We start from the raw sequence: 16,248 nt of genomic DNA, 5'->3' as shown, positions 1-16,248 counted from the left end.
TGAGCCCAACCCCGTTTCTAGTGCCATGGTCAATGCCAGTTCCTGGAACTTCAATGCCAGTACCAAATCCATCAACCCCAGGTGAGGAGATACCCACTGTATTTTCTGACATGGAGTCGGTGCCTGTCCGACCTTGACCAAAGCCGTGCACAACAGTTGAGGCACTGCTTCCCCTACTTGATCTACCACTTCCACAAGAGAAGACACATGTGGGTAGAAGGTTCCATCAGAAAAAATAGGATCATGGAACATGGAACATAAAATGGGAAAGCAAGGAATAGATACATTTTGAGAAGTAGCCCTATTTTATTAGGAGTAAAACAGTATTGTGAGAAAGAGGCACTGCACCTTCTTAGAGATTATTTTATATTAGTGCAGAACACGAATGTAGTTTGCAGCAAAAGGGAATAGGTACAGAGACGTAAGTATTACTCCAAGATACAAGGTTTACTCCCCCGAGATGCCATATATGATGGCTCACTATTAAGTGAATATTGCAATGTGTGCACTAAGAGCAATGTTGCCTCTAATTATGTGGCAATGAACTGTGTGTGAGGTCGCTTTAGTCAGCAGTGTGCAGAACCGTGAACACCGCGAGTGAACAGGTTTTGACAGCAATGTATGCAACTAATGCTCATGTTTACAATTAACACATTCTCTGCCGTCGTTTTACACTCATTGGATTGAAAGAATGTTGAAATATAAGGGAAGCGGTCTGAATTGTGAGTGTAGTAAGAGCAGGACACGAGTACCTCTACTATTTAACAGCATGTCTAGGACTGATGACCGAGTTATAAAAACATAGAAATGTAAAATATACTGCGTAATTTCAAAAGCTACATAATCAGTAGTCTGCAAACTGGATATGTAATTCCAGGTAGTATGCTTAAATGGCTTCAAGCTGCAAAGCAAGTAGAATATTATTAAGTTTAATTTATGGTCGCACCTCAATCTTTCACGTACCTGAAAGCCTTTCATCTAAAACGCACTGCCAGGTTATATGAGACTCAATTTTACTCTCTCAGTGTGAGGAAAAAAATACCACTTCGCTCATCCACTGCTAAGTTTCCATTTGCAACAATCAAAGCGCCAGGAAGCATTCACCAGCAAGAGAGCGCTTTACAAATAGTCGTTCTTCATCACCATCTTTTTATAAAGGTACGTTTCTTTCGAGGAAAATTCTTGTAAAGTACTAAATATTACTAATATGTACTCCTACTGCGCTATAGTTTTTGCATGTCCCTACTGCACTGTAGGTCTTGCATTTTATTTTCCTACTGCCCTGTAGGTTTTGCATTTTCAAGAATACTTTGTTTTTTTCCTAGAACCCTTGTAGCAATTTTATCATACATTTAATCAAATGATCCACTTGAAAATGCAATGCACATGCATCAACATCAGCTTCCCCAATCCCTACCCTGAGATATACGTTACTATTTTCAGCAGTCACCTGCATTTCGCTTTATCAAATCTTTAAAGTTTATAAATGACATTGACGAGCGAACCAGGAAAACGCACTTGTAAAGCCAAAATGTAAAATGTATTTATTTTTAAATAAAACATGCTGCATTTGAAGCACTGAATTTATTCCGCAGTATTTGACTGTATTGAAAAACAAGCACTGACAATGCAATAGGTCTCACATTTGTGAGAGTTGGAGCTATGGGCCTTGTAAATGGCAATGTCTTTTACCTTTGGGTTTTGCTTGGAATGTAGTGGATGTATGCCAGGTGCCACAGCAACCTTCTCATAAAGCCCACAGAATAGATTACAACATGTCGAGAAGACGCTGCTATGCTCAACCTAAAAAGGAAGCCTGCCTGTTTGTATAGTGTTTGTCAGCTTGCGGAGACCAACAACAACTGCTGGAAGAAAAGTTGTGACCATTACGGTTCAGTGCATGCTCCAAACGTCTTTTTGTGCTGCATTAAGAGTCAAAATGGGCGACCGCGCACATGCGCAGCTTAGAAGGTACTAAGCCTAGGAGTAATATTTTCTTCCCGCATTTGCAGTTTAAGGATTTGTTCTCTAAGATGGAAGGGCAATCCTGCACTCCGTCACTCCTATAATTTTCTAGACCAACAAATCTCATAATTTAACTCATTTCATGACTAGTTCTTCAGGAAGTGGTTGCTGGCCTTGAGAAATGGCCTTGTAAATGCAGTTATGGGCTAGAAAGCCTGACCTCCCCTGATCTTATCTCAGAGTACCAAGCCACAAACATACATACTGTTTAATATTACATTATTATCTAAATACAAATTACAACATTGTCAGTTTATTTGATGTTCATACATCAAAGCCAGTCGTTGAGGTAGAGGAAAACTGGTCCTCCAACCTCTGAAGATGGGCAGCGACCACCTGCATCACTTTTGTGAACGCCCAGGAGGAACTGGTAAGGCCGAGGGGGAGTATGGCAAACCTTACGCTAAACCTTGAACCACAGGCAACGTTTGTAGAAATGCAGAAAGAGCCCATGAAAGTATGCATCCTACTGGTCCAGAAGTACCATGCAGTTGCCCAGACCCAGGGCAGACAGAACCTAGGCCAGTATGAGCATTTTGCATTTGTCCTCCCATTGGAAAGGATTCAAAGGGCAAAGATCTAAAATAGGGTGATGCTCTACATCCTTGTTCAACCCAATAGCAGGAACAACAACTGCCCCTATTGCTGAGGAAGGAACCCTCTGGATGGCCTCTTTGAAGATGGATAAGTGATCCTCTGAAAATTGCTCTGAAGAGGGAGGAAGAAAAGAAACAGAAAGGCATAGCCCTGCTGGATTACAAGGAGGACCCATCTGTTAAATATGATGGATTGCCACCATCGAAGAAAATGTCAGATCCTGCCTCCCAAGTGTGGCTGTGGGCTGCGAAAGGCATACTAAAGCAACTTGGAGGGTGATGCCGCAGGGGGGAATTGGGAAGTTTAGTGCCCCGGTGACCTAAAAACAGCCTGCCTGATCCCTGTCCTCAGCTACAAAAGGGCTACTGAGACAGCAGCGAAGGCATGGGGGCCTGAAACTGCCTTTACTTCTAAACTCTACAGTAGACTCGAAAAGAACAAAACTGATGAGGAAATTGTCTGACAGAGGTTGAAAGGCCCATAGAACATGTCATGGCCCGGCTTTCCTTGAATTGCTCCAGGGTGGATCAGTTTTTTTGCCAAAAGGTGGGATCCATCAAAAGGCAGATCCATAAGACAGATATGCTGATCGTATCAACTTGTAGTGACTGAGCATCACACTGCTGCTGATTGCTCACCCCAATCAGTAGTATCTATACCAGCTCTAGTCACGTATTTGGCTGCATCCTGATCATTCTGAATAATATGAGCAAAGGAAGCCCTATACTCTTCCAGGATTGCCAGCAAGATCTCATTGGCCATATCACAAAGGACATACATGTAACAGTCTTGTATGCAAACTGAGCTCACTTACCTCAGGGCTAGACTGGCCAAAGAAAAAATGTGATTCTAAAATGCCTAATTCCTTTTTAACTTCCAGTCAGGGGGAGTGTGGGTCATGGGGAACAAATTAGGATTCAACTTGCTGGTGGAAGCGTGGTCCACCCAACACTTAGAAAAAGGATGCTGCATAAGGAAATTAGGGTTACTAGGCACCGGTCTGTAACATCTGGCCTCATGACTGTTCACTGGTGGGTTAGAACAAGGATTGGACCAAGTGCCCATAAGAGTATCAGTTATAGCTTTGTTAAACAGGAGTAAGGGCTCAGAGAAAGCTAGCCCATGATGTAGAAAGTCAATAAGTACATTTGTTTTAACTTCAACAGAAGGATGCTGTAGGTCCTGGTCCTCAGCAGCACATAGGAGGACTACCGCAAAGTAAGCACTCTCCTCCATTGGCGCCCTGTGGGGGACCCAAACCTGTATCAGTGGAAGTATCAAGACCACTGGCCTCCTGCAAACCCATGTATAAACTGTTGTCTGCATAATGTGGCCTACCTATGAGCAAGAGGCCTAACCAAAGCCCACTCAATGTATATTGGAAACAATAGGTCTAGCCAGCAAACAGCTAAAGTTGTATGTGGCTGAGACCTGAATAAAAGTCACAAAATTCTCTCTAGTAAACATGTTTCTTTGGGCTCATCAACACTAATAGTTTCTCCCTCCCTAAAAGCCATAATAGCAGAAGCATTCTCTGTTGTAGGTTCCTTGATGCTTGTACAAATATCAGTGAGGCCTGTGCCCTCACTTGATACCATCTATTTACTTGCCTGCTCAACTGCCCATATCTAGCTTACATAGTTTGCCTCAGGTCTGAGAAACTATTGAGTATGCCAGGACTCCTCATCTGTTGTAACCTCACTTGCTTTCACCGCTGGAAGTGTGTTGCACAAGAATTCTGTCCACTAAGATCGGCTTCACATACCAAAGATGTGCTTCAATGATAATCTTAGATTTCTGTGCAGGAAACAGAAAACCGATATTCCAACACCATGCTTACTTACTAAATACTCACATCATGTCTCTTAACTAAAGAGGAGCAGCAATAGAAGTAGAATTCTGAGCTAGAGAGCATTGCACATCAAACACTTTTCATATTTTGACTGGTTAAGCTAGCTGACAACTTTGTGCTCCGTCACTTCCTGGATGAAGACATTCAAGCAAAAACACAGAAAGCACATTTTCGAAAACAATCCTGATGTGATGATCATGACCAAACCAGTGCTATTGAAAGTACTGCTCATTGATCAATTTGTTAAGTTGATGGGGTTTCTTTCAGATGACACTGGTAATGAAGACGTGAAACCTAAAGCCAACAAAGTAGATTGCCCACACCAATAATGTGATTTTCAATGATACAAAACAGCAAGAAGTTTGTGGAAGCAATCACTAAATAAACACACAGATTAACCCTTTTAGTATCATGAGCATCCTCCTAGGGCTTGGAAGGATCTCCGTTGCTTCCATTTAGAGGTGACCGTGACTTCGAAAGAAGAACTGTTAGTCAAACCATCTCTCAGGCCATTTCCAAAAAGAGTAACTCGTGTAGAAGGTGGCCGTATCTCTAAAATAGTAGAGAAAATGTGCAGTAAGGTCATCAGGCATTGGGACTTGTCTTCTCTGACTGACTGACTAACAACAAACTTGAGCTGTTGCAATGACATTAGGTAGCACAAAAATGAAGAATTCTGCTTACCATCTACTTGGAGTCAGGGCATACTTCCAGCAATGGAAATCGCATCTTTGTTTTTGTCACCAAGGTAAAAAGAGAATACCCTCTAAAAACCCTACAATTAGGTTGAAGACTGCGCTAGAATGGTGCTCACCCCTATGGAGTAAGAACCAGAGGCCTTGCAAAAACACCAGAGGTACAATCAAAGACAACACCTAATGTGTTTCACAGTTCATCGAAGTCTAGCGCAAAAAAGGAAAGCATACTTGTCACATAAAGCCACTCCTCACTCAACATATACAATAATTAACTTTTTTCTCTGGAAGCAGACACTCTGGCAATATAGCAATAAAGCCAGTTTGAAATGGTTTCCTTGGATAAAACTATTTTCCATTTCATTGCCTCCTGCGTCCCTAGATAAATGCATTTGTGTGCTAAATTATAGATGGCATTTAATTTGTAAAATAATAAGTGGTGGTGCCCAATTTTCTGTTCAGAAGCCCATGGATGGCGCCATGAAATGACGCCATGCTTACTACCAATGCTTTGTAGACTTGAATTCACCGAAGGCCTCTTTAATCCACTAAAAAGCACCGTCTGCCATTTTAGCTCACTCTTGCCAGTCCCTGCTTTTTACCCTTTGAGATATTTTTCCATCTTTCTCTTCCTCCATTTTTCCCCTTTGTGTGTTTTCCCTCTGTTGCTCTCGGCCAATATCTAATGAGCAGAAAGAAGTACCGGCCATGAAAAATGTGTGCTGGTGGGCCATGTGTTCAAATTAAGCACTGGTTATAGGGGCCAGCTATGAAAATGCCATAATATAGGAAGCATGGATGGCGTTGTCCCACTTTCTTCCTCTGCCCCATTTTCCGTATGGGATGTGCTTAATGTCCTCTTTTTTGACTTTGCTTAAGTAAATTTCTAGGATCTGGGTCTTTAACGAGCCATAGATTGCACACTTCATTGCACACATGAAATTGCAGTCAATTATTAACAAATGTAGCTGCCTGGGTTTCCCACACCTTATAAACACTTACATTCTATCCGTCTATACACATTTCACCCCACTTGTATGTATCCTTTTAGTGAGGTTGTGGTACCCTTGTCTCTTAGCAATCTGACAAACTAACATATTGAGAACAAAACCAGACCTTTGTGCTCCACAAGCTCCTGGTTACTCTCCCTGTGACGTCCCAACCATTATTTTATCTTAAGCGGCCACTGGCAAGCAATACGCCTGAAAAATGGCCCCTAAAGAACAGGAAACTCTGGCGGCCGAAATTAAATGTCATTTGATTACAATTTTTATCTTTGCACACACACTGTCAGAAACGTCTGTCATTACTCCAGAACGATTCATTAGATCCTCGAAAAATCTCTTCCTAATTTGACTTTGTAATCCGGGCACCCGGTTTGGAACCCAAGACAATCCTGGCAGATTTTACAAGACCAGCCCCCATACAGTGCATAGCCAGCAACCGCAGCAAGTGATCCTGACCACTACAAAGGGGGCTTTGGGGGGAGGGAGAGGGGGGGTGTACTCACCCAAGAAAAGTTGTGACAAAATGGCTAAAATGGTGCATTCTACAACTAATTTATCATTACATACTCAAATGCATTAGTTTTTAAACTATAGTAAATGATCACCTTACAGTGCATCAGGATAAAACACTTTCTGTTGGTGCCCTTCAATGATTCCTTTACCATCACCCTCCAACAATGTTCCTCATCTCATCATAGCCCCTCACTCACATGTATTTCAGTTATTTTATAGTGCATTTCGTTTTAAAACAAATGAAATACAGGTGAGAGAGCACTTTGTATCTCACACACAAAGACAATTCATACATGTGTAAATCAGTGTATAGAAAATGTTTCATAAGACAAAGGGGGGGCTACAAGATGTAGGATTCATGTCATCCGTACTGGTAGGCATTTTTTTACTAGTGCTTGTTCAGGAAAAGCATAAACTCACGATTCAAAATGTAACACATTGGCTGGGGCTGGCTTTACTAAGAATAAAGTTCTACCCAAACACCCCTTTTTTAGCAACATTGGGATACTGAAAGACTGGGAAAAACATAACATTCTAACCAGTACTATGCAGCTTGCATTCAGCTCTTTGAATGCAGTTCATAGTTCACTACGCTAGATTAGGATAGTAACTTATGAACTGCACAGTAACAAACGGATCTCTATGACAAAAGCAGTAGCCCAATGAGCTACACAAATAAAATACAGTTCTGTTACCTTAATTATACATGGTCTTTTCAGCAATCATATTACCCCTCTGCGCTACGTCAGCGGACGTAAGTCAGATCACGCACCTTAGAATAGAATACACATCCCAGAGCTACCTCATTGGCAACATAAAAGGCCGAAGGGACGTAAAATAAAATTAAAAATTTGCACTTGGCACTGGTGCTGGCGAGATGTAGAATCGCCATCGTTTAGATGGGTCAGAGAGCTTCCGAGATGGAGCACTGGCATAAGGACGTACAGGAGTGGTCACTTGCAGAGGAGACCCATAGGAAGCTCACCAGACGGGGCAAAAAAAGTAGATGAGGACTTCACAGTCTGACGAGATCTATGTGAAAAAAATTTGACCCAGATGCCGATACAGAGACAACAGTCAGCGATAACTCTGATAACAATGTGGGAGATTACACTGATTCAGTTTGGGGGGGTGGGAGGGGTGATGACTTAGTACCAGCAAAGGGAACAGATTACAAGCGTGGGTTGATATGTTGTACCTTGCAGGACTCTGATGACACAAGTGTGTGATGGATGGTTGGAGGTGCACCTTCTCATGTTAAACCCACTGTGCAATGTACCTCATACTCAAATAACTGCTGTGTTGTCTGGTAAAACTGAAAAAAGGGTTTAAAAAAAAAAAAAACAACTCCGCGTTACCTCAACAGAGTAAAAACTGGCACTAGAGAAAAACTCCCATGTCTCTCCAGTCGGAAGATTTATCATCAGCTTTATCTAAACACTTTTATTATTGCCTGAAAACTGATGCATATACAAGGAACTCTGCAGTGGGTGTCACACTACCCTAAAGCCATCCCTGGACAAGGCAGCCAGGGCACCTCTATGTTGCAGAGCTAAGGCCATGCAGGCCATGGGGACGCAAGGAAGAATCTTGGGAGCACACAGTCCTCACTCCCTCCATGGCACAATCACCAGGGCAACAAATGGCAGAACTGTCAACCACTTGGCAGTTCACAGCTCACTGTGCTAGATTACGGTAGCAACTTATGTACTGTACAGTAACAACAGGATATCTGTGACAAAAGAAGTAACTCACTAAATTATGCACGTAAAATACAGTTCCGTGAGCTACAGAGTACATGTTCTTTGCTGCAGGCATGTTAACCCTCTGCACTACTTTACAATGAGTCAAAACTGCCACTAGACAAAACTCTGATCTCTCTCTAGCAGAGATATCTGGACACTTATACTGTTACTACCAGCCAGGGGACCACCGACACACTGCACCATCAGCATAAATAGAGTACTGAAACAGTATGCACATCCACCCAGTCAGTACTTACCACTGGTAGGTGCCTGTCGATGCTGGGGGCTGATTCTTGAAGCTGGTGGTGCGTGGCCTGGGCTTGGCTGGCAGGCTGCAAGAGTGCACAGACTCAGTGCACACCACCACAAGGCTGAGTGTGACGAGGTGAGGGAGGAATGAGAGGACAGAGGATGTGGGGGGCAGAACTAAATAATTATAACAAGGCCATTATTGGTAGCGCTTTAGCGCGCTATTAAAGTTTGACAGCCCTGGGAAGAGGGGGTGACTATCTGGTGTTCATTTGGTATTTTTTTTTTATAAAACGTAAAATAAATTGAGTGAAGCTGTGAAGCCTGGCTGGCCCCAGGAGCCTGTAAACGAACTGGAGTACATTATGCCTGCCAGCTGATTTATTTTACTGGGGGGGGGATTTGGGGGGGGGGGGAGACTGCTAAAAAACTGGCCCCCAGTACCATACCGTTCCACCCACCCTTCCATCTTCCCAGAGTAACACCTGATGACCTGTACGGCCGGGCATCAGACGTTTCCCCCGCTCTTGTCATAATCTGATCTCCATGACCTACCTTCAAATGCCGCACATTAATAGGCCGAAGACAGTGGTGGGTGGCAAAAAACGTAGGTGGAAAAGTAACACAAGGAGTGACAGTCTCCACTGACCCCAAAGCTTGTCCAGTTGGGCTTAAATTGCGAAGACAAACTCAAGACTATCCGGGCTGATTTTCTGGACTGTTATTCCACAGAAGTATCCAAATGCATTTTATTACTGAACTTTTATATTTTCGTAATTTTACCCATTTCGCTTTATCCCTTAGCCTAGAATTAGGAGTTAAATTTATTTGTTTTCTTCACCTTCGTATTTACCTAGCTGAGTTGATGGGCATTTAGTATACATTTTAGAAAAGTTTATGGTATCACTTCTATATTACACTTGGTTATCTAGCACCTAGCTTTGATTTTCTTGTATATAATGCAATTTACACTTCAATATTTGAATTGGTATTGTAGTACATACCCTTCTAGTGTATCACAAAAATACATTAAAAATATATTCAAATAAAACAATTTAAATAAAATTAAATGAAAAATGCACCAGTAAAAACTGAGGTCCACATAAGAGCTAGAATCGATATCTTCGAATGAACCTCACAGACACTCATTTCCAATTGCATGAGCTGGACTAGCTTCTGTTCAGCACTGTGGCCGACTGTCGGCAGAGAGATCTGTCCTCAAATTAGCCTGATAACATTTCCTATAATCACATCAGCCTTGATACTAAAAATAACTCGGCATGAAGAATGAAATAAAATGTGCTGAACATTTCTTATCCAATTGAAGTCGCGTGCAGCTCCGCTGAGGAAGTCTGGCACGCTCTTCCAATTAAACATACAATGAGAATCATCGTACACTCACTTCTACACTCAGGTCAAAAATACCTGCAGGCTCCATAACCAAAATCTCCAAAACTGTGTGGAGAACTTAACCTGCTACAAGTAAATGAAAATCAACAAATGTAAACACGCATTTCAAGGAGGTGAAATAAATTCCATGTACAAGGCAGTAGAAAAATACAGCTGGGTATTTCCTGCTACAAATAACCTAAATCCCTTCTAGGGTTTAATTTTGAGACCGCTTCAGCTGTCTCGCAGATTACTGTTATTCCGAAATGAAATCCTACCTAACACACATACCCAAAGAGACGGTGGGTCAAGCAGGATGCATCCACTGGTCTTTTAATTTGTGTTTCACTCTTGGCTCACAACCACCAGAGAGTACAGCATGGGGCAATGGGCCATCCCACTACGGCCACTCACTCCCTTCACTTCGAGTGACTGTACAAAGCTAGTGCAGATCGTTCACATCAGCTTAAAAATAGTTTATTTCTCTACAGTGACTAAGCAAGTTCAAAGCTCATTTTTAAAATGGTGTTATATTTGTAAATAATAGGAAGTTGGTTTGCCTACACTTTGAGTGCACAGATAAAGGGTGATTTCTTTCCTATGTATTTTTTTTTAATGCGGGTCCAAAAAGTTCAAATGACAACATTGCAGCTGCTATTTGTGTGCTTGGTTGGGGGGTAATTTCTTCTTATCCTCATCACAAAAAATGATAAAATGCCTGGTACAATTGAACGACTTCTGATTTTTTTTTTTTATTGCTACTAAAACTGCCATATCGGTGACTGTTTTTTAAAACGTAATGTTGTGATTAAAAGTATACGATGGAAACATTTAAAAGGCAGCATCTTTTCTTTTTTGTTATTTTCGTGGAATACGCTTGTAATAAAAACAAATGTCAACAGATTTACCATTGCACTAGCGTGCCAAAGCCAGAACTGTAAGCAGGATTTGGCGGTGGCTTGTTTAAACTATATGTGAAATTCCAAACGAATTGAAAACGTCAATACGAATATAAACGTGTTTCCTATTGAACTATGAGCCGAATGCAAGACATTCAATCACACAACACATTTTGTCAACATGTTCAATGATTGAGAAAGGGCAGTTGTTTTGGAAACTTGCAGTTGCATATGAACATAGAGATTAAGTGCTTTTACTTAACACGCTTTGCGTAGTTTGCAATTTAATTTGCATGGTGCTTCACACTTCTGACAAGTCGCCGTGGCACATTTGGTGAACAGGTAGCCCACTACTTCATAGATTTTAGACAAAAAAAACTCAGTGGGATGATTTGGGACTTAGTTTCTCTACTCTGGTCGGACAAATAAAATGCCAATACAGTCAGTCCCCTCATTAGCCAAAAACGTGGTGGAAATATTTCTCCCCAAGCCTGTTATGGAAAGTCTAAAACAGTCAACCTGTTTCAAACGTTGTCATTCTGGGCCACCATTATGTCTAAAGCGGGTAGCACGAGATAGATTCCTGCACAATATTAACCTCAGGAGCGAGTGATTAATTGAACGACCGTCGATATTAGAACAGTGTTCTCAGCAACCAGTCACAGGAAACCAACAATTACGGAAAAACACAAATGACGGACTGCTCTCCCGGCTCGGCGGGTGGCTTGAGGTCCTGGACTGTGTGCACAGCAAGTGCATCATGCCCTGACGCTTCCTGTCACACAGAAATGCCAAACACCTTCCTATCAAGGCAGCGCCGCGCACACTCCCTCGGTAAACTATGACAGGAACAACAAAGGATTAGCAGCTCACCAACTAAGGGTGGTAACCAAATACATGATTCTACCTGAGGGAGAGCCTGAAGATGCAGACACCGGGACTTCAAGGAAAGAACGCGCCGTGCCTTCGAGTTCATATTTATTTTAACACGAATTATTCCAATTCGTTAAACTGACTAGCAGAGGAGCGGTTCTAAACGAGTGACGGCTAGTAACCGCGACTGGTGACAGAACATTTCTTTCTTCATCCTGAAACTCTGTACAGAACATCGATTAAAAAAATAACTACAAATGAGGCCTGAGTTATCGCGTGTAGAGGTACTTTGTGTAGATTTCACTACACTTGTCTCTACAGCTCTACTAATTACTAACCATCTACCCACACCATATGTTCCTCTAACAATGCGAATTCTTCCTAAATTAGGCCATGTCAGCTGGAAGCTGCCTTATTGATGCAGTAAACATTCCGCCCACCCTCAAAGAACACAAGCAACTCTTGCCTAATATCATGGATTGTTTCTCTGCCTTCGACTCTGCAGCTCATTCCGCTAAGTTCACCTAACACAAATAGGGGCATACGTATATACCATTAAAAAATGCTTCTGCAGACAGCAGGGGTCTTCAAACTTTTTGATGCCGGGACTCCCTCTCAAAAACTTTTAGGCGTAAGAACCCCCTCCTGAAAAAAAATGTACAGAACCTGGTACTCCTTATCTTTGACAATCATAAATGTCCCCAATTCCCATGGCAAATCATTTTTACGGTGAAGAAATAATATTAAACCGTTTAGCGAACCAAAGGTCAGTGAATGTGGTGAAGTGGTCAAAGGTGTGGCTTAAAACAAATCTCATTTATGAGAAATTGGCATCGGGCAGTCCCACAAGTCTTATAGCTCCACTGCCCTACCCCAATATAAAAAGGGCAGAAATCGACCAGATTTATGAAATACAGTGCATTCCTGTCCTTTCCCCCTGCGCTGGCTCACAAATTGCTGCCTAGTGCCAATGTAGGTAGGATTGTTTTTGTGCAGGAAGGGGCACCTTAGCTGCACAAAAACAATCCTGAGAGGCATTTTCCTCTTTCTATGTGTGTTGCAGAATGCAACACACATGGAAAGAGGAAAAAACAAAGAAATGAAAACATTTCTCCTCGTTACATCTGCTCTGGGGAGGCGTAAGTTTTTGGCACTTCTCCAGTTTACGTGATTTTGAAAATCTGGGGCAGCGTCAAAATCCCTGGGTGTTGCATGGGAACAACCACCGCAAAGCCCAACGGACGCCTCCTTGGCGCATAGTAAGGCAACACAGCGGCTTGCACTGCTTTGCCTCACTCCATATCTATGAGGCCATGCAGAGCCAAGTAGGGTGGCTTTGTGTCGCCTCATAGGTACGATTGGAATGCTTGTGCTGTTGCAGCGTCAAAATAAGTGATGCCTCGGTGATGCAAGCCTCTCATAAATAAGCTCCAAAATATTCTGTAAGGTTTTTTTTTTAGGTCTTTCACCGTCAGGTAGCTACATATAAAATAACAGCCAGCTTAAATGAAAAACAAATAAAAGAAAGTTGTTACTCAGTGGGAAATGCACTGTAGTGCATTATGAAACCTCTATAAGTTAATTAACTGCAGAAGTGTGTGTGTGTGTGTGTATATATATATATATATATATATATATATATATATATATATATATATATATAATCAGAGAGGACAGAAAGAACTCTGAATATGTAAGTCATTATTTTATATTTGCATTACACACAGTATAAAATAAGCTACTACAAAATGTGCAAAATGTTTTACCATAAAACAGTGCTTCCAAAATATAGATTTTAGTAATAAGCAGACCATATGTAATACGTTTTACAAAACAAAGACGTTTTGGATTCGAGGCAGAAGTGGTTGAGTAATGTGCGGCCCCTTGTGAGGACTCCACAGCTCCCCTGAGGGTCACGACCCACAGTTTGAAGACCTCTGCTATACAGGCTCCTTGGCAGTGGCTGTTATGGAGGTTAATAGACTGAGCTACAATAGATGAACACTTCAAAGATGGAACTGAAAAAAAACACTTTCTTACGTTTTTTTTTTTTTTTTTAAATGTGTGTCACACCAGCACTCAAAGCAAATTATTGCCCCATGCTTCAATATGAATATGAGTCGGAACAACGCATGCTGGAACCACGCATGCCTAAACAACGCGGTCGGAACAGCGACCGCATTGTTACCATGAATGCCTTTACCACGGATGCCTTAACAACTATTTTTTGTTGTAATGGCATTCCTGGTAAAGGCATGCGTGGTTCCAGCATGCGACTCCCCCAACCCCCCCACCCCTAACACAATCGTCCCCCAGCCCCCCACCCCCACTGGGCCAATTTCTGAATGCAATACCGTCACATGATAACTAATTTGTGCAATGAAAATGAACTGCACCGTTTTTGGGAAAACAAAAAGGACGTCTAGGGCCGATTCTCTCTACTACACGGAGGGTATGAGGAACAGACAAGCGTTTTTAATTTTCACTGTGAATTCCTACAAGGAAGAACACCTTCTCTCTTTTATATCAATCAAAACGTAGTCAGAGCAGTTTATTTGGGTCATGAAAGTCCTTGATTCTAATCCAACAGTTAACGCGGTTACAATATCAAACAAAAGTTGGGGAAACACATTGTTACGCTAACAGATGACATAAGTAAAGCATGTCTTGTGATAATTCACGGCAGCTTCTCCATTTCTTCATAGACGGACCCCCCTCTGAAGTAGTGTGACTTATCCAGTCCTTTGAGCTCCAGAAGGAATGGTTTCTAAAGAGAAAGGAGGAATCAAAAATGGGGTGCGTTCTATGGAAAATTAACAGTATGATATAGTGGATCTGTGTTGTAAATCATTAAGTAAATAAAAATACTATGTAATAACTAAAAAGTATTAGCACCTAGAAATAAAAAAAATTAAGAACATACCTTTACTGTGCTACATATATCCCACATTTTCTGAGAGGATAAACATTTATACACCCACCCAACTTCACACACATTTAGACTTGTTTTGTTCCCAGCAGATTTACAACATAATTTTAGTAGCTGCTTAGTATCCAATCACGTTCAAACTCAGAATTAAATACAGTAATCATCACACTATAAGCAGGAAAGGCTTTTGATTATCTCTTGTTAGACTACTTGTTAACAAGGGGGAAAACTGGGACTGAGCCAAGGCATGTTAACAAGTACAAATACTGTACATCCGCCATACAGCTAGATTATGACCAGAGTATCAAATATGAGGCAAGAAGAATTATACACAAAGGCATCCTCATTGTGCTAACATTATTTCGATTTCTCCGTGTACAACTTGCAAACCTGATGAGACAGAAGCACAGACACTGTGTGGTGCAACTAGATAGAAAATCATGCAGCCATAAGGACATTCTCCCAAGTGTCAGGGACCGATAGATACAGCAGGCCCACTGATAAGACGAGATGGAACTTACTTAAAGGACATTTCCGACCGTTGTCCTCTAACGGAGAATTAACGGCATGCAGAATACGCCATGAGTACTTGTAGACGCAATAAACTATCTGAGTTTACACACTGATTGATAAGTAATTTGCCTACTTATGTTCCATTACATGAACAACTCAAACTTTGAGCAACATATCATTAGCTGATTGGCCTGTGTGCTACGCTGAATGTTACAGTGGAAGAGACCATGCCGAACACAGCACTGCAGCCATGAACACACTGAATGGAGAGGTATTAGGGTGAAGATCAAGGATGGTGACCGTTGGCGAGTCCTCCTCAGCCAAGCTTATCTGTCACTGAGCTAAGATATATCATTTACATTTCATCAATGCAAATTAGTGGACTGGTACAGGAAAGATATGTATCACATTCAGGATCTGCTCCCCACGGAACATTTGAAAAACAAGTGATGCTGCACCAAATTGGGGAAGCTGAGGATGTTAAAAAACAAGTCAAAGACACACTGCATCAGTCATCAACTTCCAATCCAGGCCGAAATGAAGCTGACAGGAAGGATTTATGATGTAAAGTGTTGGTGCTAATTGATATATTTTTTAAAAGTGTGCACTATAGAAAAGAGGAAGAAGATTCTTCCACAAATGCAAGAGTTGTTGTCATGTCAGCAAGTCAAGACCAATTTACAGTCACACACAATACCGCGCCCCTGCTATTGATGCTTGTACTGTACCATTAGGGAACAAATATGGAAACAATCACCAAGGACCACTAGCTTTTTGACTTCATATCCGATCACTATTTAAAAAAAACTGTATACTGCAAATCCATTCTCGTCTACACAAATGTAAACGCTGGAATTGACAGAATATAAGAGAATTTGCAAGTGTAAAATATTGATTGCAACATCTTGTGTGCGTGTACACACATTTATGTGCATGATCCAGAAACCATGTAAACCATGGGT

The 16,248-nt window shown here is 41.6% G+C and overlaps 1 protein-coding gene across 3 annotated transcripts in view; it reads right to left on the bottom strand.

Moving 5' to 3' along the window:
* Nucleotides 1-16,248, bottom strand: part of SPIRE1 (spire type actin nucleation factor 1) — a 430,877-nt gene that overhangs the window by 326,323 nt on the left and 88,306 nt on the right. The gene's annotated exons all lie outside the window — the stretch shown is intronic.

This window comes from Pleurodeles waltl, chromosome 2_2 (genome assembly GCF_031143425.1).
Source record: "Pleurodeles waltl isolate 20211129_DDA chromosome 2_2, aPleWal1.hap1.20221129, whole genome shotgun sequence".
In the NCBI taxonomy this organism is placed as follows: domain Eukaryota; kingdom Metazoa; phylum Chordata; class Amphibia; order Caudata; family Salamandridae; genus Pleurodeles; species Pleurodeles waltl.
The sequence above is the reverse complement of the archived record's forward strand: the minus strand, read 5'-3'. Positions and strand labels throughout refer to the sequence as shown.